This window comes from Oncorhynchus mykiss, chromosome 5 (assembly GCF_057628025.1).
Source record: "Oncorhynchus mykiss isolate SJ-2025 chromosome 5, ASM5762802v1, whole genome shotgun sequence".
Taxonomy (NCBI): Eukaryota; Metazoa; Chordata; class Actinopteri; order Salmoniformes; family Salmonidae; genus Oncorhynchus; species Oncorhynchus mykiss.
In genome coordinates, this window is record NC_143026.1 from 84,074,713 (window position 1) to 84,102,306 (window position 27,594).

Consider the following 27,594-nt stretch of genomic DNA (forward strand, 5'->3'; position numbering starts at 1 on the left):
ACTCAGTGTATTTTCTACTATCAACAGCAAAAGAAAAACTCAAAGATCCAATTAAATAGAAACGTGGCACCAAGTGATAATATCCAAATAGAAATACGTTTTGATCTTTGATAAAGATTTGAATCAAATAATGTTCTAACAATTTTCACATTAGTTGTAGCCTACAATATTTAGGCTAAACGCGCTAAGTAATTATATGCACATTAAAGTTATTTTATTTTTGTAAAAAAAAAACACAAACGTAATGTGATTTTTTAAAAAAAACTTTTTTTTGTAGTTACTAATGTTGATAAATATGTTTCATACATGTGAACACTGAACTTTTAAATATATTTGAATTGAAACGAGTGAACAGTGCTCACCAAGACAGAACAAGCCATTATCCTCCTCCACTTCCACCCTACCCTGTCTGTCTGTCGGTTTGTTTTGAGTTCCTTCATTCAGCACGATCTCTCTCCTTCTCTCAGCAACGATAAAAGACCATCGGAATATTCGGTAGAGATCCGATAGACCAGAAGGCTGCAATTAACATCCATGCCAAACGGTGGAGCTGCTCGATAGCAAACCAAGCCTGCGGCCAAACGGAGAAGGTAAACACACCACAACACGCAGGGCCTCCGGATACCACCATAGCTTGCTGTAAAATAGTTCAAGATCTGATTTCTTCAAGTACAGTTTTGTTTTTGTTATGGAGGGGGTAAGTAACAACCAATCATTCCCCTTATACTTAATTATCTCATAGACCGGTTGGCTGACAACGTCATGAAAATGAAGCGCATGCATCGATGAGACCGGAAAGTGTATGTTATGATTCTGAACGGTCAGATAGCTAGCAACTGTGACCTACAGTTGGAGCATCCTACTGGGGGACACACTTGTTTCTACAACGAGAGGACTTGAATCTGACCCGGTGTTGTGACAGGTTGTGCAATGTTAGATTCTGTTGTCACGAGTTAAGTTGTTAAGAATAAATGGATGAATGTAATAAAGACGAATGTAAATAAACAACCTGGAGTTGGAAATGAACAGCAGTTTCTGGTATGAATACATTTCATGAATTATGTTTATTCGAGAGACCAATTTGCGGTTACGAAGATGATGAATTGGGAAAGGTAGAGTCAGAGTGACCAGGAGTGGTATTATGGGGATCTCATGTAAATGCTGGGATATATGAGATAAGCGTGTGTATAAAAACCACTACAATTGCATAAATGTAAAAAGTTTGACACCGAATATCAGTGTTGAAGAGTCAGAGGATGCACGGTGCTGCTATTGTGATGGGAATCAGGTTCCAGAGTTCACTGAGTGCCTTGTTAGGGTGAAGGAGGTCAAAGTAGCGAGGATCAGGGCTGTCTCCTATGCGGATGCAGTGTACATAGTTGAAGGAGAGAGTAGAGATGTTAAAGCTATGACAGTGGATGAGATATTACCCCCCAGGCCCCAGAGACTGTAGGGACCTGAGTAGACATTTGAAACTGAATGAAGGAGTACATTTGAGAATATTATGAGTATGGTTTTTCACCCAAAACCCAGCAGGTGATGGAAATAATACCTGTTTGGATGTAGAAAAAGATAGCTAGCAACAATGACAAGAATGTGGGGAATCATAGGTAGCACATTTCAGCTTGTTGTATCTTGTTATTGATACTATGTCTTGTTTTCACTAATGTTATGTCTATGCTTATTTTTTAAATGTGTTAGCTAGCTAACCAACAACTGTAAAAATGTATTTGAGAGACAACAAGTGCTCATTGTGCAACTGTAGGGGAGATTGGGGTAAATTGAGCCACCCTTGTTTCAGGGAAACCATACACAAAATGTATAATTTGACCAAATATTTAGGAAGAGGTCTTCATTCATTTCATGAAGTCTGTGAAGGAAGAAACCACATGGAAAAAGTTGAAAGCAAAGTTAGGTTAAAAAAACAACAACAGATTTTCACCAATTCAAATGAATTGATTATGTTAGAGGTTTCATGATGCTTGTATCTAAACCAAAGTAGATAATTGTAATACTGTTATTTACATCAGTATAGGCTTCAATATGAGGCCCTAACCATATACAGTAGCATGAAAGTGCATACTTACAGCTGTGTGGGCTAATATAGTCTAAATGTTTTCCCAATGATCTCCAGCTTCCAATTGTCTCATTCATCCCCCTCCTCTCCTCTGTAACTGTTTCCCGGGCCATTGTTGCAAACGAGAATGCCTTCTCAGTCAATTTACCTGGTAAATTAACCAAAATAAAGTTGAGCCAATGGCCATGGGGTAAGTTGAGCAAATTAAGTGTTTTGTACCCAGGCGTAATGTAAGGCATTATCGCTGGGATATGAGGTAACAACAGCGGCATCCCCGTTGTGGCGGTAATGCACACGAAACAAATCCATGCCTTGTGCGGTCTGGAGTGCTGGTTGTGATCTTCTCCTTGAGTGTGCTGCGCAATCCGAAGTGTCTCTCACTCACACTGCTCTCCGTCAAATGATCGGGTCTTACTCACAGGCTACAAGCCAGACAGATCAGGTACGCAACTGTGCGTGTCCTTATCCAATTCCGAGGTACATATTGAAGATATTGGAACAATCTACTATCCCCCATAGTACAAAAGTCTACCTATTCTGTGCGAGAAATAAATATTCAAAACATAGTCTGGGACATTTGTGGTATGCAATAGATCCCAAATGAATACAACCACTAGCATCAAAACAACTTTTTTTTTAATGCAATGTGGCTGAAGCAACAGATCATTTAGCTTAAAATTTTGATAAACTATTAGGCTATTTCTTCACATTATAAGCGCAGCAATGTGCACACGGCAGTAGGCTATAAGCACTAATGTTCCATTAGCATGAAAACACCATTCTCAAAAGTGAACACAAATGTGATTATGCTTGTAATGCTTTTATTATAAAGATGCTTTTTTTACGGTGAAAATGATCTTCCCCAAACTTGAAACTCACGCACTGCTTATATATGCTAAATGTGCTTAATTTAAAGAAGTTTTTGGGCCACTTTAGTTGTGATACAAATATTATTAAAACATATAGTCCTATAGTACTATGGGCTAGGGTACAAGAGCTGGGCTCCCGTGTGGCATAGTGGTCTAAGGCACTGCATCTCAGTGCTAGAGGCGTCACTACTAGGTTCAAATCCAGGGTGTCTGTAGTGTATCACACACAACCAGCCGTTATTGGGAGTCCCATAGGGCAGTGCACAATTGGCCCAGCGTCGTTCATGTTTGGCAGGTGTAGGTTAAAACATAAGAATATAAGAATTTGTTCATAACTGACTTGCCTAGTTAAATAAAGGGTAAATAAAAAAAGAGATGTGACTATGATTTGAAAAAGTTGCCAAAAAAAGCATTGTTTTTTATGCTGGGCATCATTCACAACTGATAAAACAGTATACCATTCACAAGTGATAAAACAGTATACCATTCACAAGTGATAAAACAGTATACCATTCACAAGTGATAAAACAGTATACCATTCACAAGTGATAAAACAGTATACCATTCACAAGTGATAAAACAGTATACCATTCACAAGTGATAAAACAGTATACCATTCACAAGTGATAAAACAGTATACCATTCACAAGTGATAAAACAGTATACCATTCACAAGTGATAAAACAGTATACCATTCACAAGTGATAAAACAGTATACCATTCACAAGTGATAAAACAGTATACCATTCACAAGTGATAAAACAGTATACCATTCACAAGTGATAAAACAGTATACCATTCACAACTGATAAAACAGTATACCATTCACAACTGATAAAACAGTATACCATTCACAACTGATAAAACAGTATACCATTCACAACTGATAAAACAGTATACCATTCACAACTGATAAAACAGTATACCATTCACAACTGATAAAACAGTATACCATTCACAAGTGATAAAACAGTATACCATTCACAAGTGATAAAACAGTATACCATTCACAAGTGATAAAACAGTATACCATTCACAACTGATAAAACAGTATACCATTCACAACTGATAAAACAGTATACCATTCACAACTGATAAGGCTAGAATTGTCACCCATCGGACTATTCTTGATTTAATCTTGTCTTTACATATACTAAATAATATATGTGTGACATTTATTTGGATTATGAATGGACCATTATCATGCACTTGAATCGAAACAAGGGAAGTGTAAAAATACATGTCATCTATGCACTTACATATGGAATGGAGGACACTTATCCCTGTGGTATATTTTCATGCCAGCCAGGTAGGCTGTACTCCTGTTGTAAATATTATCAATGTGAATGTAAAAAAAATGCTAAACTTACCCCACATTCTCCTATTTATGTTTTGAAATATACTTAACATGTTGTCAGCAGTCTAAGCCAATCCTGTCTGTTTTCCTCCTTAGTTACACACACGTTGGTTTTGTTACCAAACAACCTACCCATTTATAGTTTAGCTTTCTCTGTACTTCTCATCGTTGTTGGATACAGGAAGGAATGCACATCTGTCCATATAGGTGAGTTGTGTTTCTATTTCCATTGGGTTCAGCCAGGGCCTGACTACCGCATTTGGAGCCCCGGGTACCGACGTCCATGTGCAGTTTTATAGTGCTATTCTATACATTTTGTCATGAGGCTATGAGAACATGTTGCAGGTTTCAAGATCATTTCCAGCAACCTTTTACCATGGGTCAGAGAAAATATGTGCAGTTTTATATCTCATCTCATGCTATTGTTCTCATTTATCCATGAGGCTGAGAGAGAATTTGGCCGTTTTAAAGCAAATTTCCTGCAATTCTACTTAGTGCTATCATATGCTATCTGTGGGGCCCCAGGTAAAGAGCGATAAACATGAACAATAAACAAATGTACAGATAAAAGACAACTGTCCATATTTCTACCCAGACCTTGTGAAAGAAGATCAGGCATATGGTGCTGCACACGACAAGCTTTCTCCCAGGCTGTCCATTATCTACAGGAATGGCCTCTCTCAGGAGATTTCTCCTACCTGCCCTCTCGCCTTCTCTCATCTTCTCTGTGGACGGAAGGTGTCTCCCATCCTGTGTGGCCTCCCTGGTGACGCTCCAAGGACGGATGGGGACGGAGTGAGTAGGGTGGGGGGAGATGGGGGCAATCCTGGTGTGTGTGCTCTGTTCTGCTCAGTGGCGTTGACAGCTGTCACTTTGGCTGGCACTAATGCAGACGGGCTAATGTGTAATGATCAGGGACAGGCCCAGATCTGGGGGCTCTCCGCATCCCAGGACTCACCGCACTCACTGTGTCACTGACTGCCTCTCTTCTGCCTGAGAGGCCTGCGTCTCCCCCGCTGTGGGGAGTGGAGGAACTGGTACATGGATAGCTACATGCTGGTAGTGAGATGCAGGGGTAGTGTGTAGTGTACAGTTTTACCTTCAGGAGTAAAGGAGGAGGATTGAGGGAAAGCCAGAAAAGTATGTGTGTGCGTCCCCTACTTGTGTGTGTGTGTGCGTGCGAGTGTGTATCAGTGTGTGTGTGCGAGCTCTGAGGTGTGTGTGGGTAGAGCTCTGAGGAGCAGGGTGGGTAGTGGCTAGGGAGAGATAAGGGAGCGGATATAAGAGGGTTCAGCCAGGTCACAGTGTGGTTAGCACAGACAGCAGGGGGAAGGAAAGTGATCCACCAGCCATCGCTACTAATACCAAGACAGAGCAGGAAAATAAGACAGGGAGAGAGGGAGGGGAATGGAGAATATAGTGACCAGGGGAGGGGGAGAGGATGGAAGAAGGTAGGAGTAGTTGTTGTGTAAGAAGAAAATGGATGGAGAAGGAGGGCGCTGTAGTGTTTGGCGGTTGCAGCCCTCTAAAATGACTCCTGCTCATTATCATGCCTGCTGTCTTTTTGCTGTCTGTCTCTGTAGCTCCAGGAATATCAGGTGTGGACTCTCTAAAAGGGAGACTGTGTGTGTCTATGTTTCCTTGTCTCTCTGCATACGGTACCCGTAGCCATTGTATGTGTGCTGAATCAGCTTGTTATCTGGTGGAGCCGGAGACAGAATGGGTTTAAATATCAGCATCGTCGCAAGGCCCTCCACCACCCACTTAATCATCTGTTTGTTTTCTCCTCCCTTTCTCTTTCACACACATGCACACACTTTCTGACAGACCTTAGCCACTACTGGCCTATAGGATTATAAGACTTTCTCATCCCCTGTTTCATTTTGTCAAAATGACTACCTAAAAAGGGTTAAATGAATACGTCAGGAGAGAGGGAAGGATTGAGGAAGAGTTTTCATCTGGAGATTATCCCCCAACATAAATCTGTTAATTAATATCAACTGGTAGTTCCAGTGTTAATTCAGGCTCAGGGTCTGCTAGTATAATAATCAGGATAATCTTTCTAATGCAGCTGGATTACAACAGGTTAGGAAGATAGGACCTGAAACTGGATTTTGGGATTCACTAAAACGTTCATCCGTTATCATGGTTACCATCGTCTAATAGTCATTTGATGTTACAGATAATATTATGACAGACTTGTGCCATCAGTTCATGTTCAGACGCATACTGTGGTGTGTCTGCACCCAGAATAAATGGTTGTTCAACATGCCCCTTCCACACTCACATTCATACACGTTCACACACATACTCACCAGAGGAGGATGGTGGGAGAAGCTATAGGAGGACGGGCTCATGGTTATGGCTGGAATGGAATAATTGGACCTAGTCAAGCATGTGGTTTCCATATGTTTGATACCGTTCCATTTATTCCATTCCAGCCATTACAATGATCCCGTCCTCCTATAACTCCTCCCACCAACGTCCTCTGATACTCACACATAGTCACACACCCTCTCACGCTAACACACCAGGTCTGTACCATTGTGATGGCACTCCTCTCTCTTCACCATCCCCGCTCCTTCCACCTGCCTTGTCCCTTCCGTTGGCCCACAAGTCCGGTGTTTAAATATTTCAGACCGTGCACTAGCTCAGACACTCACACACACCCGACATAGCTGAGAGAGATGCGTGGCAATGACAGATTCATAAATAGTCCATGAGAAATGACCCCGCCTCACCATAACCTTTCAGACCCACAATGATTTATTGATTTCTTTATTTGTCACATGAAAACTATTTCCCTCTCTTTCCCTCTCTTTCTTTCCCTCTGTCTCTCTCTCTCTCCGTCTCTTTCCCTCCCTCCGCCTCTCTCTCTCCCTCCCTCCGCCTCTCTCTTTCCCCTCCCTCCGCCTCTCTCTCTTTCCCCTCCGTCTCTCTCTCTCTCTCTCTTTCCCCTCCGTCTCTCTCTCTCTCTTTCCCCTCCGTCTCTCTCTCTCTCTCTCTTTCCCCTCCGTCTCTCTCTCTCTCTTTCTTTCCCCTCCGTCTCTCTCTCTCTTTCTTCCCCTCCGTCTCTCTCTCTCTCTTTTTCCCCTCCGTCTCTCTCTCTCTCTCTTTCTTTCCCCTCCGTCTCTCTCTCTCTCTCTCTCTCTCTTTCTTTCCCCTCCGTCTCTCTCTCTCTCTCTCTCTTTCCCCTCCGTCTCTCTCTCTCTTTCCCTCCCTCCGCCTCTCTCTTTCCCCTCCCTCCGCCTCTCTCTTTCCCCTCCGTCTCTCTCTCTCTCTCTTTCCCCTCCGTCTCTCTCTCTCTCTCTTTCCCCTCCGTCTCTCTCTCTCTCTTTCTTTCCCCTCCGTCTCTCTCTCTCTCTTTCTTCCCCTCCGTCTCTCTCTCTCTCTTTTTCCCCTCCGTCTCTCTCTCTCTCTCTTTCTTTCCCCTCCGTCTCTCTCTCTCTCTCTTTCTTTCCCCTCCGTCTCTCTCTCTCTCTCTCTCTCTCTCTTTCTTTCCCCTCCGTCTCTCTCTCTCTCTTTCCCCTCCGTCTCTCTCTCTCTCTCTCTCTCTCTCTCTTTCCCTTCCGTCTCTCTCTCTCTCTCTCTTTCCCCTCCGTCTCTCTCTCTCTCTCTCTTTCCCCTCCGTCTCTCTCTCTCTCTCTCTCTCTTTCCCCTCCGTCTCTCTCTCTCTCTCTCTTTCCCCTCCGTTTCTCTCTCTTTCCCCTCCGTCTCTCTCTCTCTCTTTCCCCTCCGTCTCTCTCTCTCTTTCCCCTCCGTCTCTCTCTGTCTCTCTCTCTCTCTCTTTCCCCTCCGTCTCTCTCTCTCTCCTTCCCCTCCGTCTCTCTCTCTCTCTCTCTTTCCCCTCCGTCTCTCTCTCTCTCTCTTTCTTTCCCCTCCGTCTCTCTCTCTCTTTCTCTTTCTTTCCCCTCCGTCTCTCTCTCTCTCTCTCTCTCTCTCTCTTTCCCCTCCGTCTCTCTCTCTTTCCCCTCCGTCTCTCTCTCTCTCTCTTTCCCCTCCGTCTCTCTCTCTCTCTCTATCCCCTCCGTCTTTCTCTCTCTCTTTCCCCTCCGTCTCTCTCTCTCTCTCTATCCCCTCCGTCTCTCTCTCTCTCTCTTTACCCTCCGTCTCTCTCTCTCTCTCTTTCCCCTCTGTCTCTCTCTCTCTCTCTTTCCCCTCCGTCTCTCTCTCTCTCTCTTTCCCCTCCGTCTCTCTCTCTCTCTCTCTCTTTCCCCTCCGTCTCTCTCTCTCTCTCTCTCTCTCCCCTCCGTCTCTCGCTCTTTCCCCTCCGTCTCTCTCTCTCTCTTTCCCCTACGTCTCTCTCTCTCTCTCTCTATCCCCTCCGTCTCTCTCTCTCTCTCTATCCCCTCCGTCTCTCTCTCTCTCTCTCTATCCCCTCCGTCTCTCCGTCTCTCTCTCTCTCTCTTTCCCCTCCGTCTCTCTCTCTCTCTCTTTCCCCTCCGTCTCTCTCTCTCTCTTTCCCCTCCGTCTCTCTCTCTCTTTCCCCTCCGTCTCTCTCTCTCTCTCTCTTTCCCCTCCGTCTCTCTCTCTCTCTCTATCCCCTCCGTCTCTCTCTCTCTATCCCCTCCGCCTCTCTCTCTCTCTCTTTCCCCTCCGTCTCTCTCTCTCTCTCTCTCTCTCTCTCTTTCCCCTCCGTCTCTCTCTCTCTCTTTCCCCTCCGTCTCTCTCTCTCTCTCTTTCCCCTCTGTCTCTCTCTCTCTCTTTCCCCTCTGTCTCTCTCTCTCTCTTTCCCCTCCGTCTCTCTCTCTCTCTCTTTCCCCTCCGTCTCTCTCTCTCTCTCTTTCCCCTCCGTCTCTCTCTCTCTCTCTCTTTCCCCTCCGCCTCTCTCTCTCTCTTTCCCCTCCGTCTCTCTCTCTCTCTCTCTTTCCCCTCCGTCTCTCTCTCTCTCTCTCTCTCTCTCCCCTCCGTCTCTCGCTCTTCCCCTCCGTCTCTCTCTCTCTCTCCCCTCCGTCTCTCGCTCTTTCCCCTCCGTCGCTCTCTCTCTCGCTCTTTCCCCTCCGTCTCTCTCTCTCGCTCTTTCCCCTCCGTCTCTCTCGCTCTCTCTTTCCCCTCCGTCTCTCTCTCTCTCTCTTTCCCCTCCGTCTCTCTCTCTCTCTCTTTCCCCTCCGTCTCTCTCTCTCTCTCTTTCCCCTCCGTCTCTCTCTCTCTCTCTTTCCCCTCCGTCTCTCTCTCTCTCTCTCTCTCCCCTCCGTCTCTCGCTCTTTCCCCTCCGTCTCTCTCTCTCTCTCTCTCTCTCCCCTCCGTCTCTCGCTCTTTCCCCTCCGTCTCTCTCTCTCGCTCTTTCCCCTCCGTCTCTCTCTCTCGCTCTTTCCCCTCCGTCTCTCTCTCTCGCTCTTTCCCCTCCGTCTCTCTCTCTCTCTCTTTCCCCTCCGTCTCTCTCTCTCTCTCTTTCCCCGCCGTCTCTCTCTCTCTCTTTCCCCGCCGTCTCTCTCTCTCTCTCTTTCCCCTCCATCTCTCTCTCTCTTTCCCCTCTGTCTCGCTCTCTCTCTCTTTCCCCCGTCTCTCTTTCCCCTCCGTCTCTCTCTCCGTCTCTCTCTCTTTCCCCTCCCTCCGTCTCTCTCTCTTTCCCCTCTCTCTCTCTTTCCCCTCCGTCTCTCTCTCTCTTTCCCCTCTCTCTTTCCCCTCCGTCTTGCTCTCTCTCTCTTTCCCTTCCGTCTCTCTCTCTCTTTCCCCTCCGTCTCTCTCTCTTTCCCTCTCTCTCTCTCTCTCTTTCCCTCTGTCTCTCTCTCTCTCTTTCCCTCTGTGTCTCTCTCTCTCTTTCCCTCTCTCTTCCCCTCCCTCTCTCTCTCTCTCTTTCCCTCTGTCTCTCTCTCTCTCTTTCCCTCTGTCTCTCTCTCTCTCTTCCCCTCCGTGTCTCTCTCTCTCTCTCTTTCCCCTCCGTCTCACTTTCCCTCCGTCTCTTTCCCTCTTTCCCTCCTCTCTTTTCTTCCTCTTATTCTCTGACAAATAGCAGCGGAGGACAAATCGCTGCTTGACAGGCTGAAAAGAGGGTGCCCCCCCCTGTGTGTGTGTGTGTGTGGTGTGTGTGTGTAGTTGAGATGTGGCATATACTGTACATTATAATTTTCTTATTTATGTCACTGGCATCTTTTTCTGTATTCTGAAAAACAGAAAAATCCATCTGATCTCAACTGACATTAATCTTAAACTTGTTGCATTAACTGTACTGTCTGAAACACGTCAAGCCAATAACAAACTATTATTAAAATAACAAACATTCAGTCAATGTCTCAATCATAATTTATTACAGATTCCAATACTGATTACACTGCAGCAGCTAAAAACAATATGACTCTTCTAAATGTATAAACTGTCACAGCTTGCAGTCACCCTAGTCTAGTGTAATGACCCTAAGGTCCCCATAGGTAATATATAGTTAGAGGTACAGGCCTCTGAGTGTTGTGAACAGTTCAGATTGACAAAACAATGAACATTAGTGTTGTAATCCCAGATGAGTTTTCCTCTCCCTCTTTCTCTCTAATCTTCAATCTGTTTCTCCTCTTCTCCCCCTCCTCTCTTTTGCCTGTTTTCTTAGATGTCATTAGACTGTCATCTTTTCTCCTCTCTTTCTCCTCTCTTTTCTCCTCTCTATCTTCGGCTGTCTCTTTCTCTCCATTTCTCTTCTATCTGTCCCTCTCTCTGTCCCCATCTCTCCTGTCCTTTGCCTCTCTGTCTCTCTCTTGGGTATGTTGGCAGACTGTCATTGCAAGCCATCAGTGGGGGGCAGGACCAGTCAATGACCGTGTGTGTGTGTGTGTGTGGCAGGCCCAGTCGATGACCCTGACAGTGTGCAGTTATCGTCCTAATTAAGATGCCACACTTGAGTTAAACCGCTGCATTAGGATTTGATGGGGAATTGATCAGAGTGTCAGAGGCGGGGCGGAGAGAGAGATGAAGGGAACGACGGAGGGAAAGGAAGGAAGCAAAGGGAGGACATAAGACTGACATAAGAGGACAGGATATGTAAAGAGATAAATATTGTAGGGAAAAGGAAAGCAGCATGTTAGATATTGAGAGAGAATGAGACAGATTAACACGGGTTTCCTGTCTTTGTGTCGATAATGTCTGAGTTAGAAGGTCTAAGGTTAAGATCACCCTTGAGTCCAGTTGATCACCTTACGTCTCCTCTCGATGGATTTCATGACTGGGTTACAGGAGCCGTGCGTGTGCGCGCCATGGTTTGTTTAATAAAAACGGTTGTCAATTATATACAGTAAAGGATACATTCAGTTTGTGATATGTCAAAGCACTTAATTAACCCCCAGCTCACTAATCATACATACAGCTAATAATATACACACTTAATTAACCCCCAGCTCACTAATCATACATACAGCTAATAATATACACACTTAATTAACCCCCAGCTCACTAATCATACATACAGCTAAAAATATACACACTTAATTAACCCCCAGCTCACTAATCATACATACAGCTAATAATATACACACTTAATTAACCCCCAGCTCACTAATCATACATACAGCTAATAATATACACACTTAATTAACCCCCAGCTTTCTAATCATACATACAGCTAATAATATACACACTTAATTAACCCCCAGCTCACTAATCATACATACAGCTAATAATATACACACTTAATTAACCCCCAGCTCACTAATCACTTGATTAGTGAGCTATATCCGTACCCATTGGATACAATGATCACAATAGAGTTGCTATATCCAGGAAAGCCAAAGTTCCAACAGCTGGGCTAAAATAGTGTATAAAAGATTTTGCTCTGACTCTCATGTGGATGATGTTAAAAATATTTGTTGGGTCTGATGTGATTAATAAGGAGCTTCCAGATGCCGCACCTGATGAACTTGTGAAATTGCGTCTTCCAATTATTGATAAACATGCACCTGTTAAGAAACTGACTGTTAGAACTGGTGAGGCTACATTGATGATGAGGAATTGAAAAACTATATGGTTAAAAGAGATGTGGCAAAAGGAGTGGCTAATAAGTCTGGCTGTACGGATTTACTGCAAATTGAGAAATTATGTGACTAAACTCAACAAAAAGAAGAAGAAACTGTTATGAAGCCAAGATCAAAACTTTAGAGTACTTTAAATGAAATTCTGGCCAGAAAGACATTCAACTCCATCTTTCATTGAATCAGATGGCTTATTCATCACAAAACCATTTGATTTTGGCAATTATTTTAATGATTATTTAATTGGCAAAGTGGGCAAACTTAGGCAGGAAATGCCCATGACAAACAGTGAGCAATAAATTCATGCATAAAAAAAAAACATATAATGAAAGGAAAGCAGTGCAAGTTTTGTTAAGTTAGTGTGGGAGAGGTGGAAAATGATTGTTAACGGTCAATAATGACAAACCTCCTGGCATTGACAATTTAGATGGAAAGCTACTGAGGATGGTAACTGACTCTATAGCCACCCCTATCTGTCATATTTTTTAATCTGAGCCTAGAAGAAAGTATTTGTCCTCAGGCCTGGAGGGAAGCCAAAGTAATTCCGCTACCCAAGAGTGGTAAAACGGCCTTTACTGGTTCTAACAGCAGACCTGTAAGCTTGCTGCCAGCTCTGTTTGACCAAATACAATGCTATTTCTCTATAAACAAATTAACAACAGACTTTCAGCATGCTTATAGAGAAGGGCACTCAACATGTACTGCACTGACACAAATGACTGATGACTGGTTGAAAGACATTGATAATAAGAAGATTGTGTGAGCTGTGCTGTTAGATTTCAGTGCAGCCTTTGATATTATTGACTATAACCTGTTGTTGAAAAAACGTATGTTCTTTGGCTTTTCAACATCTGCCATATTGTGGATTCCGAGCTATCTATCTAATAGAACTCAAAGAATTTCTTTAATGGAAGCTTCTATAATGTCAAACATGTAAAGTGTGGTGTACCGCAGGGCAGCTCTCTAGGCCCTCTACTCTTTTCTATTTTTACCAATGACCTGCCACTGGCATTAAACCAAGCATGTGTGCCCAGTAATAAACGGGTCCTGAACATCTTTAAAACTATTTGGTATAAATCATTCTTTAATTGCTAGACCGCAGCTGAATCTGGTAATGAGTGGTGTGGCTGTTGAACAAGTTGAAGAGACTAAATAACTTGGTGTTACCTTCAATTGTAAACTGTCATGGTCAAAACATATAGATTCAATGGTTGCAAAGATGGGGCGGTCTAGCCATAATAAAGAGATGCTCTGCTTTTTTGACACCACACTCCAAAAAGCAAGTTCTGCAGGCTCTAGTTTTGTCTAATCTTGATTATTTTCCAGTCGTGTGGTACAGTGCTGCAAGGAAAGACCTAGTTAAGTTGCAGCTGGCCCAGAACATAGCTGCACGTTTTGCTCTTAATTGTAATCAGGGGGCTGATATAAATACTATGCATGTCAGTCTCTCTTGGCTAAGAGTTGAGGAGAGACTGACTGCATCACTTCATCTTTTTATAAGTAACATTAATGTGTTGGAAATCCCAAATTGTTCCCAAATTGTAAACTTTAACACACTTATCCCACCAGACATGCCACCAGGGGTCTTTTCATGGTCCCCAAATCCAGAACAAATTCAAGAAAACGTACAGTATTATATAGAGCCCTTTTTGCATGGAACTTCCTTCCATCTCATATTGCTCAAACAAACAGCAAACCTGGTTTCAAAAAAACAGATAAAGCAACACCTCACGGTGTTGTTTGTGTGTATGCATTGATATGTAGGTATGTGTGCCTTTTTAAAAATGTATGTAGTTCTGTCCTTGAGCTGTTCTTGTCTAATTATGTTCTGTATTATGTCATTCTGTATCATGTTTTGTGTGGACCCCAGGAAGAGTAGCTTCTGCTTTTTCAACAGCTAATCCCCATTAGGGGGGACCATAATACCATTTGATACATAAAGCTAATAATATACACACTTACAGTAATTAACCCCCAGCTCACTAATCATACATACAGCTAACAATATACACAAATACTGTACACTCATATGCATATCATAAAATAAGATACATTTAATCCATTTTAGAATAAGGGTGTATGTAACATAACAATGTAACATAACAATGTACTTTCCAAATGCACTGTATGGTAAACATCAGGAGAACACCAGAGGGGAAATGTAGAGTACCAGTCAAACGTTTGGACACACTTGCTGCTATTTTCCCAAGGAGTGCTGCATCAAATGACCTGGCCTCTACAGAAACCCAGCCTAAAACCCCAAACAGCAAGCAATGCAGGCGTAGAAGCACGGTGGCTAGGAAAAACTTCCTGTCTGGGGGGGGGGCAACCCAGACAGGAAGATCACGTCAGTGACTCAACCCACTCAAGTGACGCACCCCTCCTAGTGACGGCGTGGAAGAGCACCAGTAAGCCAGTGACTCAGCCCCTGTAATAGGGTTTGAGGCAGAGAATCCTAGTTTAGAGAGGAGAACCGGCCAGGCAGAGACAGCAAGGGCGCTTCGTTGCTCCAGAGCCTTACTGTTCACCTTCACACTCCTGGGCCAAACTACACTCAATCATATGATCCACTGAAGAGAGGAGTCTTCAGTAAAGACTTAAAGATCGAGACGGAGTCTGCGTCTCTCACATGGGTAGGCAGACCATTCCATAAAAATTTTGCTCTATAGGAGAAAACCCTGCCTCCAGCTGTTTTTTTAAATTTTTTATTATTTTATTTTAACCCCTTTTTCTCCCCAATTTCGTGGTATCCAATTGTTGTAGTAGCTACTATCTTGTCTCATCGCTACAACTCTCGTACGGGCTCGGGAGAGACGAAGGTTGAAAGTCGTGCGTCCTCCGATACACAACCCAACCAAGCCGCACTGCTTCTTAACACAGCGCACATCCAACCCGGAATTCAGCCGCACCAATGCGCCGGAGGAAACACCGTGCACCTGGCCACCTTGGTTAGCGCGCACAGAGCCCAGCCCCCCACAGGAGTCGCTGGTGCGCGATGAGACAAGGACACCCCTACCGACCAAGCCCTCCCTAACCCGGGCGACGCTAGGCCAATTGTGCGTCGCCCCACGGACCTCCCGGCCGCGGCCGGTTACGACAGAGCCTGGGCGCTGCAGTACAGCACCCTTGACCACTGCTGCCTCCAGCTGTTTGCGTAGAAATTCTAGGGACAATAAGGAGTCCTGCGTCTTGTGACCGTAGCGTACAACATTTATTAATTAAATGTTTTACTCATCAATCTACACACAATACTCCATAATGAGAAAGCAAAAATGTTTTTTTTGCAGGTTTATTAAAAATGTCAGTGATTTACATACATATTCAGACCCTTTTCTGAGACTTGACATTGAGCTCAGGTGCATCCTGTTTCCATAAATCATCCTTGAGATGTTTCTACAACTTGAATGGAGTCCACCTGTGGTAAATTAAATTGATTTGACATGCTTTGGAAAGGCACACACCTGTCTATATAAGGTCCCACAGTTGACAGTGCATGTCAGAGCAACAACCAAGCCATAAGGTCGAAGGAATTGTCTGTAGAGCTCCGAGACAGGATTGTGTCGAGGCACAGGTCTGGGAAAAAGTACCAAAACATTTCTGCAGGATGATTTCTGCAGAATGTCCCCAAGAACACAGTGGCCTCCATCATTCTTAAATGGAAGAAGTTTGGAACCACCAAGACTCTTCCTAGAGCTGGCTGCCTGGCCAAACTAAGCAATCAGGGGAGAAGGGCATTGGTCAGGGAGGTGATCAAGAACCCGAATGTCCCTCTGACAGAGCTTCAGAGTTCCTCTGTGGAGAAGGGATAAACTTTCAGAAAGACAACCATCTCTGCAGCACTCCACCAATCAAGCCTTTATGGTAGAGAGGCAAGGCGGAAGCCATTCCTCAGTAAAATACACATGACAGCCTGCTTGGAGTTTGCCAAAAGGCACCCAAAGGATTTTCAGACCACGAGAAACAAGATTCTCTGGTCTGATGAAACCAGGATTGAACTAGATGGCCTGAATGCCAAGCGTCAAGTTTGGAGGAAACCTGGCACCGTCCCTACGTCGAAGCATGGTGGTGGCAGCATCATGCTGTGGGGATGTTTTTCAGTGGCATGGGCTGGGAGACTAGTCCGCATCAAGGGAAAGATGAACGGGGCAAAGTACAGAGAGATCCTTGATGAAAACCTGCTCCAGAGCGCTCAGGACTTCAGACTGGGGTGAAGGTTCACCTTCCAACAGGACAACAACCATAAGCACACAGCCAAGACAACGCAGGAGTGGCTTCGGGACAAGTATCTGAATGTCCTTGAGTGGCCCAGCTAGAGCACAGGATCGAACATCTCTGGAGAGACCTGAGAATAGCAACGCTCCCCATCCAACCTGAAAGAGCTTGAGAGGATCTGCAGAGAAGAATGGGAGAAACTCCCCAAATACAGGTGTGCCAAGCTTGTAGTGTCATACCCAAGAACACTTGATGCTGTAATCGCTGCCAAAGGTGCTTCAACAAACTACTAACTAATTGGTTTAAATACTTATGTAAATGTGATATTTCAGTTTTTTTAAATATACATTTGAAAACCTTTCTACAAACCGGTTTATGCTTTGTCATTATGGGTTATTGTGTGTAGATTGATGAGGGGGGAAAACTATTTAATCCATTTGAGAATAAGGCTGTAATGTAACAAAATGTGTAATGATGACCCTGATCTCTGAAGGGAGAGACAAGACACACAGAGGGGCTGTCACAAACCACCCGAGGCATGATGTCATGACGGTGTTTCAGTAAAACCACCCGGGGCACTTTGCCATGGCGACATGAATGACACCTGACATGTGGACAGGCATGAGACCTGACACTAACAGGAGAGTAAAGAACACATCAGAACCTAGAGGTGACTAACACAGTCTAAACATTAACTTACTAACAGCCCACTAACATCAGATAAACAGATTGATCGCTTTGGATAAAATTATAAGATGGAATGTCATGTAGATTATTGATAGGTGGCCATTGGAATTACGCAAAGCTGATTCTTTCACAGTATTGGTGTGATCCATGTAAGGTCTACGGTAATTATCCTGATCTGAGTGTTTCAAAATGATAATTAAAACGATCTCAATAACACTTAAATCATTTTGATCCTCATCAGACGGCATCCCAGTTATTGATGGCCACTGTTAGCCACCATCCGTATAAGGATGTTCAAGGTTAGCGCATGCTAAAACGATTCTATAATACGTAAAAGCATCACAGGTAATCTTCACAAAATAATGCATTTCCTTCATAATATCACGGTCCGTACGCACCCATTTCCACAGTCCTTCTCCATGCTCTCTTTCTCTCTCGCTCTCTCTCCTGCCTCTATCCCTTCTCCCCCTCTCTCTCTACCTGGTCCCTCTCTCCCTCATTCTCTTACACCCTCTCTCATCTGTCTTTTTCTATCTCCCTCACTACACCCCCCCCCCCCCCTCTCTATCTCTCTCAGAGGGGGGAGCAGAGCGGCGGTATCGACTAACCATCAAATCTCCTATCTGCGCGGTGGGCCATTTCTCCCTGTCTCAGCAGTCCACACCTCCTCCATTATAGGCCATAATCTCATCTACACAGGCAAATGACCCTCAGAGAGAGGGAAGGGGTAGAGAGAAAGAGATATACCCTTTTAGGATTAAAAGAGGAGTGGATTAAAAACAGGAGGGAATTCTTAAGAACATAAAATAAATATTATCCAACTTCTTGTTGCTTTTCTCCATCCGTCTCATTCTCACCTCAATCTGCCTTTCTATCTCCCTCTGCTCTGCTCTCTCTGAGCTTGCTAACCTCCACTCCCCCTTCCACTGACCCATGACAGTGATGTCTACTTCCTGTGTTGTCTCTGTGTACTTCCTGTGTTGTCTCCGTGTACTTCCTGTGTTGTCTCCGTGTACTTCCTGTGTTGTCTCTTTCTGTCTCCCACCTTGGATCTCTACTGACCCTCAACATCTCCTGCCAACAGTTATGGTTGTCGTCGGTTACACTATTGACTGCTAAATCTTATAGGACAGTTATCAGAGAGAGAGATGGAGAGAGAGGGAAAGAGAGTGAGTGTGCGCAAGGGAGAGAGAAAGGAGATGAGGGAAAGAGAGATGAAGGAGTGAGTGAGAAAGAAAGTATGACAACATAACCAACAAAAATGGGTCACAACTCCTGCAGTTCTGTCGCACGCTGTGTATGTACATATTCAATGTTAGGCTTCGAGGGTGGTAGGCATAGCTTATCTCTTGGCAATAGTACTGTAGACTACTTTATCACTGACCTCAACCCAGAGTCTCTCCGAGCATTCAGTCAGCCCACTGACACCCCTATCAGATCATGAGGCATCAAAGCCAAATGAACTAAATACTATTAAGAAATGCTATAGATGGAAGGAATGTAGTGTGGAAACCTACCAAAAAACAATTAAGCAACACCAATATTCAATCCCTTTTTAGACAACTTCCTGGACAAAACGTTCCACTGTAATAGGTGTAAACTTGGCAGTAGAAAATCTTAACAGTATATTTGACCTCTCAGCTTCCTCTTAAATCAAAAAAAATTCAAACAGAAAACCGAAGAAAATGAACAACAATGACAAATAGTTTGGTGAAGAATGCAAAAACCGACAAGAAATTGAGAAACCTGTCCAACCAGAAAACCTAAGCCTACCCCTTCACTATTAAAAAAATAAATATAGATTCTTTTTTTTATTTTACTAGGACAAGTCAGTTAAGAACAAATTCTTATTTTCAATGACGGCCTAGGAACAGTGGGTTAACTGCCTGTTCAGGGGCAGAATGACAGATTTGTTCCTTGTACCTCCCCAATTTGAACTTGCAACCTTCCGGTTACTATTCCAACACTCTAACCACTAGGCTACCCTGCCGCCCCACACTGTAGTGAATCACTAAAACAATACAGAAATACACTACGGAAAAAGAAGGAACAGAATGTCAGAAATCGTCTCAATGTAATTTAAGAATGCATAGACTAACCACTTCTGGGAAAATTGGAAAACAATAAACAAACAACAACACGAAGAGTTATCTATCCAAAATGGAGATGTATGGGTAAACCACTTCTCCAATCTTTTTGGCCCTAAAACAAAGAACAAAGAGCAAAAAAACATATACATGATTAAATACAAATCTTAGAATCAACTATTAAAGACTATCATATTCTCAAATTACATTGAATGAACTACAGGACAAAATACAAACCTTCCAACCCAAGAAGGCCTGTGGTGTTGATGGTATCCTCAATGAAATGATACAGACAACAAATTCCAATTGGCTATACTTAAACTCTTTAACATCATCCTTAGCTCTGGCATCTTACCCAATATTTGGAACCAAGGACTGATCCACTCAATCCATAAAAGTGGAGACAAATTTGACCCCAATAACTACCGTGGAATATGCGTCAACAGCAACTTTGGGAAAATCCTCTGCATTATCATTAACAGCAGAATTGTTCATTTCCTCATTGAAAACAATGTACCGAGCAAATGTCAAATTGGCTTTTTACAAAATGACTGTATTATTGCTAGTTAGAAGCTAACCCTGACCAACGTCTTTACACAGCTAAAGGAACTATAAGCTGTAGTGCGGGTTACTACCGCATTGACATTATGGTGGCTAGTAGCTAGCCATCCCCATAATGTAAATTGTTGGGTATTGCTAAAAGTGAAATGAATGAACTTTGTGAAGATAAAATATATAAATCATTTTGAGACCAGGGATTTTTAGGTATGTGCATGATCTTTTTTTGGCTTGCTTATTACCTATCTATATCTGGTTGGATCACTGAGTTTCGAATAATAGCCTAAACAAAACTTAAAAGGCTGGAAGCATCTTGCCAAATGTGCCTACCACTTATCAGAGCCGTTCAGAACGGTCTCCAAAAGCGCTTTGGAGAAATGATGGAGGAGCCACAGCTTATTTCTGCTGCAATCGTTCTGCCAACGTTCAATATGTCTTGGACTGACAAAGCTGATGTCATCACAGCCGCTATGCTTTCTTTACTCCAAATGGTTTGAACCTCATTGTCCATATGATGATGTCTTTTGGTCTTTGAGTCTTTTCTTTAATTGGTTGTTTTTCTTGTGTTTTTCATTATTTAAGTTGTGTTACAGGTGCTGGACCATAACCTTTGCGTGTCATTTTTTGGGGTACAGCCAGACATGGACTCACCTCAACATTAGAGAATTTGTTAGGTCTGAATGTATTTGAACAAGTCAAATTAATCTCAGTATCTGAGAATAACAAGAGTGGAAGTCTGTTAGAGCTATTGCAATGCCAATAATATGATTGTGTTGCCAGCCACATACAACAGAGTTTGCTGAAACACTGAATAGTTGAATGTTGTGTTGTTTCCAATGTACAGGTTTGGCATACATGAAGAATCAGCTTGACACAATCACACAGGACAAGACTGAGCATCTAAGGCAGCATTCATCTGATGAAGAGGACTTCTTCTCATCACTGACAACCAAACGATCAGAAGGTACAGGGGAGCTGGATGGGTATCTTGCTAGTCCATTGGACAAAATTGTTTACCACATTTAGTTTCTGTACATAAAGAAGTTCTCCCTCAAATTCAACACAGGCCTGCCTGCATCTGCCGCCTCTGAGCGTATTTTTAGCTGTGCTGGACTACTCTTCACTGCAAAGCGAGCCAGGATAGACTCAATTAACTTAGAAAATCAGCTCCTACTGAAACGGAATGGCAAATTCAGAGAGAAGTGAAGTGAGTTAAGTGTTCGATAGATAGTTCCACAAAAAATATGCCTTTTGAACATTTGTATATCAGCTGTGCTGGATCTTATCTGGTGTTTTATGAAACATTTAGCCTGTCACGCGTTACATGTAAACAATATTACATATAGAGTTGTATATAGAAAAGTACATTTTTTATATATTCATTTGTTAGTGAAGCTTGCATTCAATTGCCACACCCTTTTCACATGAACTTCCATTCTTGTAAAAGGAGAATAAAAATGACCATCAAAATGGCCTGGCTCTCAAGAGAAGACACAAAATGAGGTGGAAACTGAGCTGCACTTCCTAACCTCCTGCCAAATGTATGACCATATTAGAGACACACACTGTATTCCCTCTGATTACACAGATCCACAACGAATTAGAAAACAAACCCAATTTTGATAAACTGACATATCTACTGAGTGAAATATCACAGTAGCAATATTGTAGCAATATTGTTGACCTGTTGCCACAAGAAAAGGTCAACCAGTGAAGAACAAACACCTTTGTAAATACAATCCATATTTATGTTTATTTTCCATTTTGTACTTTAACTACTTGCACAGGGTGTGGGTCAAAATCAAAAGTAACCGTCAGTATCTGGTGTGGCCACCAGCTGCATTAAGTACTGCAGTCCATCTCCTCCTCATGGACTGCACCAGATTTGCCAGTTCTTGCTGTGAGACGTTACCCCACTCTTCCATCAAGGCACCTGCAAGTTCCCGGACATTTCTGGGGGGAATGGCCCTAGCCCTCACCCTCTGATCCAACAGGTCCCAGACGTGCTCAATGGGATTGAGATCCGGGCTCTTTGCTGGCCATGGCAGAACACTGACATTCCTGTCTTGCAGGAAATCACGCACAGAATGAGCAGTATGGCTGGAGGCATTGTCATGCTGGAGGGTCATGTCAGGATGAGCCTGCAGGAAGGGTACCACATGAAGGAGGAGGATGTAACTCACAGCATTGCGATTGCCTGCAATGACAACAAGCTCAGTCCGATGATGCTGTGACACACCACCCCAGACACCCATCCATTGGGGCGGCAGGGTAGCCTAGTGGTTAGAGCGTTGGACTAGCAGCCGAAAGGTTGCAAGTTCAAATCCCCAAGCTGTCGTTCTGCCCCTGAACAGGCAGTTAACCCACTGTTCCTAGGCCGTCATTGAAAATAAAAATGTATTTTCAATTAACATAATACATATTATGGGCTTTTGGATGGGTGTTCTTAAGGTGATTCCACAGGTTGGTGGTATTTTTTGATTTGGCCGTTGCTGAACCCATGCTTACATCTTTACCACAAATAAGACACCTTGCTTTCCCTGGTGCCAATTCCATGTAATAGTCCCACACTGGTGCTCTGCTTTTCTCTGCCATCTCTAAAACACACACACTCGCTCTGAAGTGACAATGATACTGAAGAGTCTGCTTAGGAGACAAATACTCTCAACTGTTTGAATAAAAATAGAGTTTAATTTACCTGTGATGAATGTTGAAAACAAAAACTATAATTTCTATATGCAGGAAATCCTATTTTAATAATGGGCATGGTAAGAATTGACTACCAAAGTGCGAGACATAATTCCCATGACGCCTTCTAGCAAAATCTGAAAAGCGGTTCCTTCATTAATTTATTCCATAGGATATTTTTAGATTCACTTAAAATAAGGTCTGTGTTTCGTGTAGGCTTACACCTCCTTGCCAATTTTATGACTGTGTAGATATCCATAGGACAAGGTAACTCTGATCAATGTTGGCTAAATACAAACGAAGATTTTAAAAAAAATTGTTGAGTGGATTTATGAAAATGGGTTGACAAACGTTACCTTATCCTAGTGAGATTTACACGGGTATCTATAACGGTTTTCCTCCTGGGAAGGAGAAGCGGACCAAAACGCAGCGTGGTTAGGGTTAAACATCTTTAATAAGACGAATACTGGGAAAAACACTACAAATATACAAAACAATAAATGTGAAAACCGAAACAGTCCTGTGTGGTGAAACAAACACAGACACGGAAACAACCACCCACAAAACCCAACACAAAACAGGCTACCTAAATATGGTTCCCAATCAGAGACAATGACTAACACCTGCCTCTGATTGAGAACCATATCAGGCCCAAACACAAACAGACAAACTAGACATCCAACATAGAATGCCCACTCAGATCACACCCTGACCAAACAAAACATAGAAACATACAAAGCAAACTATGGTCAGGTTGTGACAGTACCCAGGTGACAGGTGGGAGACTCCGGCAGCGCTGGAGAGGAGGAAGGCTCCGGTAACGCTGGACAGGCGGGAGAGGAGGAAGGCTCTGGCAGCGCTGGACAGGCGGGACTACCTGTAGGGATGGTGCGTGGTGCCGGCACTGGTGGTACTGGGCCGAGGACACGCACCTCAGGGCGAGTGCGGGGAGCTGCCACCGGAGGGCTGATGCGTGGAGGTGGTACCGGATAGACCGGACCGTGCAGGCGCACTGGAGCTCTTGAGCACCGAGCCTGCCCAACCTTACCTGGTTCAATGCTCCCGGTCGCCCTGCCAGTGCGGCGAGGTGGAATAGCCCGCACTGGGCTATGCAGGCGAACCGGGGACACCATACGCAAGGCTGGTGCCATGTAAGCCGGCCCAAGGAGACGCACTGGAGACCAGATGCGTAGAGCCGGCTTCATGGCACTTGGCTCGATGCCCACTCTAGCCCGGCCGATACCGGACTATGCACCCGCACTGGGGACACCGTGCGCTCCACAGCATAACACGGTGCCTGCCCGGTCTCTCTCGCCCTCCGATAAGCACAGGAAGTTGGCTCAGGTCTCCTACCTGGCTTCGCCATACTTAGATATAGATTAAATAAAGGTGTGTAAAACATTTTTTTTTAAATCGGCTCCCAAAAATACTGATTTCCGATTGTTATGAAAACTTGAAATCGGCCCTAATTAATCGGTCGACCTCTAGTCTGTGAGCTGTTAGTGTCTTAACAACCGTTCTGAGAGTGCAATGTTTACTGTTCATTTTTGTTTATTTCACATTGCCAAAGCAAGTGAAGTAGATAATAAACAATGTTAACATATGTTTCCCATGCCAATAAAGCCCTTAAATTGAATTGAAATTGAATTGAGAGAGAAGGAAAGAGAGCGAGTGAGAGAGGGAGAGCCTCAGACAGAGGGATATTGTAGAAAGAGGGAGAGAGTCCCCAGCCCAGAGAGGCTGAGTGCTGTAGGATAGGGTCCATGTCGGCAGAGGAACTGTCTGTTGGCAGCCATAACTCCTGGCAAACGAGCCTTTTGATCCCTCGCCTCCTACGCCCTTTATGGGTGCTTGGGGAGACAATGGGGCGATGCAGACCCACTCCTCACCCCTCCTTCGCACGCATACACACACACACAGCTGGATCATAGTGGCATGGGAGTCCCCATAAAGCCAAGGTTAATACTTATTTCTGTCCATCCATCACCGAGGAACAGAGAGGGAGGGGGGATCACTCTGTTCACTTACTGCAATGATAGACCGCTCTCAGCCGTGTGTGTGTGTGTGTGTGTGTGTGTGTGTGTGTGTGTGTGTGTGTAACAGTGTGAAAAGGCCAAATATTGCATATTTTCTGATAGTTTCCAAACGAGGGGCGATCTTTCTTTCACTCAACGAGAAGTCATTAGTCAAACAGAGAGGTCAGTAGCCATGGTGACAATGACATGGTCAGAGATATTTGATTTGACAGAGATGACTGACCGGTGTGTGTGTGTGCGTGCATTTGAGAACAAATTCTGATCCTGTCAGAATCACATTGCCATCCATATTCAGATGAGTTCTGTCTCATGGACACAGCCTCATGTATTCGACTATGATTACTACAAGTTTAGATAGCTGGCTAGACTTAGTTACCCATCTAAAATATTTTAGTTGACATGTGCTAAATGAGTGACTGACATAACAAAATAAAAAACTGCTGATGCACAACCAAATTGCTAAATTCCACCTATTCTAACATTGTCACGCCCTGACCGTAGAGAGCTTTTTATGTCTCTATTTTGGGTTGGTCAGGGTGTGATTTGGGTGGGCAATCTATGTTCTTTTTCTATGTTTTGTATTTCTTTGTTTTGGCCGGGTATGGTTCTCAATCAGGGACAGCTGTCTATCGTTGTCTCTGATTGGGAACCATACTTAGGTACAGTGCCTTGCGAAAGTATTCGGCCCCCCTGAACTTTGCGACCTTTTGCCACATTTCAGGCTTCAAACATAAAGATATAAAACGGTATTTTTTTGTGAAGAATCAACAACAAGTGGGACACAATCATGAAGTGGAACGACATTTATTGGATATTTCAAACTTTTTTAACAAATCAAAAACTGAAAAATTGGGCGTGCAAAATTATTCAGCCCCTTTACTTTCAGTGCAGGAAACTCTCTCCAGAAGTTCAGTGAGGATCTCTGAATGATCCAATGTTGACCTAAATGACTAATGATGATAAATACAATCCACCTGTGTGTAATCAAGTCTCCGTAAAAATACACCTGCACTGTGATAGTCTCAGAGGTCCGTTAAAAGCGCAGAGAGCATCATGAAGAACAAGGAACACACCAGGCAGGTCCGAGATACTGTTGTGAAGAAGTTTAAAGCCGGATTTGGATACAAAAAGATTTCCCAAGCTTTGAACATCCCAAGGAGCACTGTGCAAGCGATAATATTGAAATGGAAGGAGTATCAGACCACTGCAAATCTACCAAGACCTGGCCGTCCCTCTAAACTTTCAGCTCATACAAGGAGAAGACTGATCAGAGATGCAGCCAAGAGGCCCATCATCACTCTGGATGAACTGCAGAGATCTACAGCTGAGGTGGGAGACTCTGTCCATAGGACAACAATCAGTCGTATATTGCACAAATCTGGCCTTTATGGAAGAGTGGCAAGAAGAAAGCCATTTCTTAAAGATATCCATAAAAAGTGTTGTTTAAAGTTTGCCACAAGCCACCTGGGAGACACACCAAACATGTGGAAGGTGCTCTGGTCAGATGAAACCAAAATTGAACTTTTTGGCAACAATGCAAAACGTTATGTTTAGGAGAGTTTTTTTTCCCTCTGGTTGCACATGTGACATGCTGGTAAAAATGTGGTAAAACTGATTTAAGTTTAACTGCATTAAAGTCCCCGGCCACTAGGAGTGCCGCTTCTGGTTGAGCATTTTCTTCTTTGCTTATGGCCCTATAGCGTTGGTTGAGAGCAGTCTTTGTGCCAGCTTCGCATTGGGGTGGATAATAGACGGCTTTGAATAATACAGATGAGAACTCTCTTGGTAGATAGTGTGGTCGACAGCTTATCATTAGGTCCTCTACAGACGAGCAATACCTCGAGACTTCTTTAATATTAGACATCGTGCACCAGCTGTTATTGACAAATAGATACACACCACCCACCCTTCATCGTACCAGAGGTAGCGTCTCTGTTCTGCCGGTGCATGGAAAATCACACCAGCTTTATATTGTCAATTTCTTCGTTCAGCCACGTCTCGGTGACGTTACAGTTTTTAATGTCACGTTGGTAAGATAATCTTAATAGTAGGTCATCAATTTTATTTTCTAATGATTGCACATTAGCAAGATTGGACTGGAAGGCATTGGGAGTTTACTCGCTCGCCTACGGATTCTCAGAAGGATCCCCGATCTGCGTCTCCTTTTCCGGCGTTTTTTCTTCACGCAAAAGGCGTGGATATGGGCCTGTTTCTGTGAAAGCAGGATATCCTTCTCGTCGGACTCGTTTAAGGAAAAAGTTTATTCCAGTCCGCAGTGAGTAATCGTTTTTCTGATGTCCAGAAGTTATTTTCAGTCATAAGAGACGGTAGCAGCAACATTATGTACACAATACGTTTGAAAATAAGTTACACAAAACGCATTAAAAAAAATCTAATTGCACAATTGGTTGGGAGAATGTAAAACGTCAGCCATGTTCTTCTGCTCCATCTTTTGTTGTTTTCAAATATACTGCCAAGCCTCTGTCGTGTCTTTGGCTATGCCGGATTAAGTGATATGACATGCTATTCTATAAAATAATTTCTCTGTAATTAATATTACCTGATTAAGCTAATCAGGTAGATCATTAACTAGAAAGTCAGGGCACCACTAAATAATGTTTATAGAGCTGTTATCTTCCAAATAAACTCTTAAAGACCTAGTAATTTTTTACATCAGTAGCAGTCAATATTTAATCAAGTCTCATCTGAAAGTTGTAAATTCTTGGTTATCTTCACGAAACCTGGCTAACAAGTTGAATCAGCAATACAACATTTGGTTTAATTATTTATTTACTAAATACCTAAATAATCACACAGAATTACATCTACACAGAATGGATCATACGTTGATTACAAATTATGTCATAAAAACAACTTCCCTGGTGGACAGGCTGGTTTCACAAAGGAAAGGGGGTTGGGTTTGAATGAAAGAGCGGGAAGACTGAGGAACAAAGGGAGAAGCTAGGTCTCTATCGGGCCGTAGGCAGCTACTCTATCGTAAATACAGAATTTTATGCATTCTAAATAACCGCCCATTTGGAAAAGGAAAATGCAATAAATATTTACTCTGAGCT

General features: G+C 43.5%; 1 pseudogene; it reads left to right on the forward strand.

Moving 5' to 3' along the window:
* Window positions 1-20,005: 20,005 nt before the first annotated feature.
* LOC149983604 (uncharacterized) lies at window positions 20,006-21,017 on the forward strand (annotated as a pseudogene).
* The last annotated feature ends 6,577 nt before the right edge of the window (window positions 21,018-27,594 follow it).